The sequence below is a fragment of the Hyposmocoma kahamanoa genome, unplaced genomic scaffold, assembly GCF_003589595.1.
Source record: "Hyposmocoma kahamanoa isolate Upper Pololo Valley unplaced genomic scaffold, ASM358959v1 100021, whole genome shotgun sequence".
NCBI lineage: Eukaryota > Metazoa > Arthropoda > Insecta > Lepidoptera > Cosmopterigidae > Hyposmocoma > Hyposmocoma kahamanoa.
Genome location: NW_020653200.1, coordinates 7,045,130 through 7,051,370, shown reverse-complemented (window position 1 = coordinate 7,051,370; position 6,241 = coordinate 7,045,130).

Sequence of the window (6,241 nt, the reverse complement as noted above, 5' to 3'; positions counted from 1 at the left end):
GTGTATAAGGTACAGGCAGGAGGGTGCCTAACGCGACTGAGGGGGTTGTTTCGGCCGGTAGGGATGCCCAATTACCGACTGCTCGCCATACCGTTAAAAATTCGATTACAGTGGCAATTCCAACTTTATAATCTCTTATTCACATTTTTTACTTGGTGTGACATGAAAACTCATTTATTTATTATTTCAAACACAGAAAACAGTTTTAGTTTTTTTTTTACTCTAATTATCTATATTATTATAATATATAATGATAGTCGATACAATAAATTTAATGACTAACCTTTCAAAACTTTTTTAAACAAAGTGTCAAATTATATATATCTAATAATGTTCAGAAAACTGATGGAGAAGGAAAGTATGACGTCGACTAGAAGTTTGTGCGATATACAAACACATCACTAGGAGGCTTAGCAGTTTGTGAAACAGTCGGTGTCGCGTGGGCGGGCGGGACGAAAGCCCACACTCACAATTCTGCCCTCGGCCGCGGCGCGCGCTTACAGTCTCGGTACGACGACGTCACTTTGAACCGCGACAAATGTGCCATCCGAACAATCAAAGTACAAATAAAATATTTTCTTTCAAAAGTGAAAATTAAGAAACACGCTATTATGACAGGCACCGCAGTGAACTTGAAATTTCTTCCTCAAGAATACGTGGAAGGAAATGAAATGTAAAGCCTTACTGCAGCAAAGTACAAGAACTTCCAGCTAAGGTAACTTTGTACACTTTCTACGCTAGTGAATGTTATTTATGTGAAAACGATTGAATTAAATTTTAATTAAATTGTTTATTGCGACTTTTGTTAACGTACTATTACTTACGAAACTCCACACATAAACTAGTAAATAAATATATATATATTTAAAGTGTTCCATGAACTTCTTAAAATGTTTCTTGGGATCTTTAGTGAAGTTGAAGAATTTCCAAGCAACCGCTAATAAAGCTACGTATCTAATAAGAACTTTTTCAACTAGTAGAATGTTGAACTGCTACTGCGATATTGAAATTTTGACAGTGTGTAATTTATCTTTAAACTTTCAAGGTCACTTTCTTTTTTTTGATGCCGTGTCATTAATTTAGATATAAACATATTTTGCTAAATATAAATCATAGTTACTAAGCCAGAAATGCAGGTCGGATGGTTGGTTAAAATTCTAACGAAAATTATTAGTTAAGAACCATGGAGGTCACAACGGGCAACAAATTGTTCTGGTGCGTGGTTTCAGAAGTTGGCACTTGGCATTATATTAAATATTGACCAGTATTATTATATTGGAATTCATTCAACATTAGTTTTAGTATTATTATAAGAACACGTCATTTTAACTAAGTCACTGTTATTTATTGCTGACATTTTTAATTTAATTGTAATTCTAAAAGCGCTAAGTGAATAAAAGGGCAAATAAGGCGAAGTGATTTTTCTGTATGCAAATAAATGTTTTTAGTTTATAAACATGTAGATTCTTTAATTTAAATGAATTTCACTTGTGCACTTGACCCTGAACTGGAAATCACCATGTAAACGACTTGCACATTTTAGATCGACGACGTGAGAAAGTCGCAGAGAGACAATTAAAATGGGCCCTGGACCGTACCTTGTGGTATTTACTGTAAATGTCAATGTGCAGTACATAATATTATCCAGACTATCCACTTTACGGTTACAACGATGATAGATCTTTAAATTGGCCCTCAAGCTAGCACAACATAATACACTATTTGGTTTATTGGGGTTCACAAGTGGACTTATCGAAAGCCTTTGATACTTGTGCTTTTGAGTTATACAAGATAAAAACATAGCAAAAACTTTGAATCAAATTAAATCACATCAAACTTTTTATTTTAGACCATCACTCAGGTTCCCGGTGACCCAGTGTTCAAGGTACTAAAAACGTGCCACTCGTTTGAGAGGAACTCCACATATGCTCAAAAGGGCAGTGGGGGGCTACTCTCGATCTCCGTCCGACATATCCGTCCGAAACAATTACTGTCAAATATGTAATATTCGACAAAATTAAAAGACAAGTATCCAGTATGAAGCTTCATTCGCATCACGCGTCTTTTCATTTGGTCAAGTATTGCTTATTTGGAAGTAATTGTTTCGGACGGATGTCGGACGGAGATCGAGAGTAGACCCCCTGATCAGAGGGCACAGCAGCATCATATCATCAGCATAACTTATAAGTACACTTTGTTTAAGCACTACCGTTAATAGTATATTATTAACGGTAGAGCCACCGATCTAATTTAAATTGAATAACCTAGGCGAGCTAAGTTTTTCCTGTCTCACCCCACACTCCGACTTGTACATGTCTGCGAGCGCACCTGCGCATCTCACTATGTACACTACATTGGTTTGGTTGGCATACCGAAAACCGAACAAATCCACTTCTTCACTTCCCCCAGCGTATTCGTACACTTTTACATTTTGTCCTAAACTCTGTCACTTTTACATTTTGTCGTATAGTAATACGAGACCATTTCGAAAACCTTCGATAAATCCAAAAAACAGGCAGAAATCGGCGTTTGTCCTTTAGTGTAGTACTGGACGGTATGTTTAGTAGTTTAGTAAAGAATAGAATACAATAATATAATAAGATATTTTTTTAATAAAAAGCAAGGAGTTCGCGACGTCGATATAGTAATGTCGTTTTATATTTTAGAGATACTCAAAATAGTCAAATAAATTAAATTAGAATACATACATTAAGATCCTACATTTTATCTTTCATAAACTAGAGTTTCAACTGGAATTATAAGTGTTTTCTTCCTCCGGGACTTCACGTTTTAAAAATGAAATTATTCGCCATTCAACGCGTTCTTCAAAAAGTCCCGTAACGATTTCAGGCCAACTTAATATTTCAATCATTGATATTGCTGACAAGCAAAGGACCATTAGGCGAATCCTCAATTTAACTAAGTACCGAGATAAGACCGTTTGACCTTTATCGGCAATTTTTGGCTCAATTATAGATATCATCAAGATTTTGAGAGAAGGTTATAAAAAACACATATTGCGGGTCCACTAAAGATTCAATTTGATTTGATATTCTATACACGATTTAAATGCGACGGATTGTTCAGTTTCTGATCCAATCTATTGCCGCTGCGTAAGAGAGTATAGAAAGCCAATATTTATTGGCTTTCCATACTCTTAACTTAATTTTCTTCCAAACTTATAGAGATCTATAAACTTGGAAAAAATGACTACACCCTTTTTGTTGCACCTGGTATCATAATTTATTTAACATTTAAACAGACTTGATTCATATCTTTTCATCCAGCGTCTTAACACCTGTTTATAAATTTATGTCACGACCTACTTTAGTTTTAATACAAATAAAATTATCTTGCACTAAGTAAGTACCTACTTTATATTGAAATCGCGCATTACAAATTAAATAAAACTTGAGTTGCTCGTACGACTAAACGTGCACGACAACTTCATTTACTCTAACAAAAACTGAGCCCTGATTCCTTGTTCAAATGTGTGAGTAATAACCATCGCGGGAAGGAATCTATTGTACCTATAACGGAAACAACACTTAAATACAAAACAGAATAAGGTTAGAACTTATGCTCCTATTTTGTGATGGAGTGATTAGTCATAGAGATCAAATTAATCATTGCCACAGGAGACCCAACATTGGGTGACCACGATAGTTACTCCAGAGGACCTCATACAGTTTTATTAAAATTTGTTTTCAGAATTCCTAAAATAAAGTTAGTTGTTGAGATAAATAAATTCAACAAGTTCCTATTACCGATTCGAATTTGGTAAAAATTAGATATAGCCGTGAAATCAACGGTCATATCAAATTTCCTGCAAAGGTGAAGACACATGGGTGCACTTTTACAGTAAAAGGAATTGTTGAGGATGAAATGTATCAGTCGAAAGAGTTTCGACGCTGCACTCTTATCAACTGCAATATTTCTCAATCAGTTATCTAGAGAGATACATTCCGTTTAGAGAAACATTCCGTATAAAAGAAGACCGATTACTTAACGGACAGAGCTACAGACGGGATGTTCATAAATCTTTTTGCGAGTCTAGATATAGGTTCTATATAGGCAAAATTGTACTGTAGCACCATTGACTTACATTTGTAAGTCAATGTGTAGCACGGACGTGTGTAGTCTTATGAAATTTAATTACTGCTTATAATTGCTTCATAATTAATTTTTCTATGAAATTATTCATCACACAGTTCGTCTTATTAATACTAAAAACAAAAAGCATTAAAAAGTTACAATGTCTTTTTGCTAAGCTGATGCATTCACATGTAAAAAGTGGCAACTTATACCTCTATAGGGTTACAGTTGCGTAACTCACAAGTTGTCAATTGGCAGGCAGAGGATGTGACATTCCCTTCCCTCACCGCAATCGTATATACCTAATCTGTCGCGAATATTCTCAAAGGTCCCGAGCTTGTCAGTATCACAATCAGGCCGATATAGGTATGTAGAACAATCAAATATTGTCTGTCTGTAGATCTGTAGTATGTCTGTAGTGGTCTATTTCTTTCTTTGAATCAAAACAAATGCCCATTGATATGTAATCAATGTCGAAGGTGAACGCCCAGTTACACGACGCAAAAGTTTTTGCGCGGCCGGCGCGCGGTGGCCGCCCAGTTACCACGCTTTCACGTACACGAATCTGAATTCTATTTACTAGGCAACAACATTTAAACTCCTCGGATTGATACAACAGCGCCGTAGCCGCGCGGCCGCCGCGTAGGCCAACGTGCACGCGATCGTAAGCGCGATGAAATTCGTGTCAAATAAATGTGCCCTGAGGGAAAGGTAGAATCAATTCCTTGTGTATTAATTATAATCTTGCTGTAGGCCGCCGCGCCGTTGCGACTGCAAACGCTCTTTTATCAGAAATGCTTAGAATCAACAGTTTATTTTTTATTTCAAGTGACAGGACAAACAAGTCGTGTGCCTGATGGGAAGCTATACGCCTGTCCATAACAGTTGCAGTGCTACTCAGAGCTTTAAATTGCAAAAATCTGAGAGGCACTGCCACAACGCCCGTCACCCTGAGACATAAGTCGACAAGTCCCATGTGCCTGTAATTTCACCAGCACCCTTAGCCTTCACTTTGCGCTCCGTCTAAGCGTTTAAATAGCAGAATTCGTAAATTCTAATAATTCCGTGCCTCTAAGAAAGCAAGCGCGAATTTCCAAAATTGCAACGCAAGCGCTATATAAGTTGCTGTAGAATGAATATATTTCAACGTTACTGTTGTCAACAGAATAAACAGTCAGGCCGTGAGAGGGTCGCAGGTGGTGGTATGTTCTCACTTGTCTCTGCCCTAAAAGGTGGCATAGCCTTTTAGCCGTGGAGATAATATTTTGAGGCTCGATGACGCCGAGGCCGATAAAATGTAATTTTTTAGGATTTATTAAAAATTTTTTGAGAAGAAAGAATAGATCCTTAATAGCAAACAATAACAGAAAGTTATTAGCTTTTATTTCTGTAAATTCAAATTCAAATTTATTTATTACCAGACCAATTAATTAGTCCATATTATAAATGTATGTATATGCATTATATAGTAACAATCTTATGCGCTAAGCTAGTAGGCACAAGGAGACCGAATTATAATATAATAAATTACATTACTCTATAATATTATGTCCGTGAAGTTACGGAAGATAACCGGATCCATTCTTCCTGCTGTAATCCTCAAGAAGAATAGACTCGTCTGTCTTCATCAGGTTCACCTTCTTACACGTGGACATATATTACAATTCAAAATACGTGAAATGCAAGACAATACGTCAATAAAATCCTCGTTAGAATATTATAAGAAACAAAGAAAAGATGATAAACTTTATGTGAGCTAGTTCTGGACAACACAACGACAATTAGCACAACAGTTCTTACTCAAAAATATGGAATTATTTAATCCATTTGATTTTTAAATATACTTCATAAGTAGGAAATTGTTTAGATGTCTTTAACAAACTTTAATACATACAAAAATTCTAATAACCTTTACGGAAAGTGAGTTTTTCATCGCTTTTCATCGATTCTAAAAAAATACACTTTTTGAATGAATACACTATTGTGTTGATAGTGCGATACAAGATAATGTAATTTAAAATAAATTATAATTTAAAGTGAACATATAGTTTTTCACCTCACTAGCTCGGAAAGCTTTCCTTCTCATTAGAAAACTGCGCCGCAAAAGCGGTTTTTTGCACGCTAGCGTAGAAAAGGTCTTTGAAAT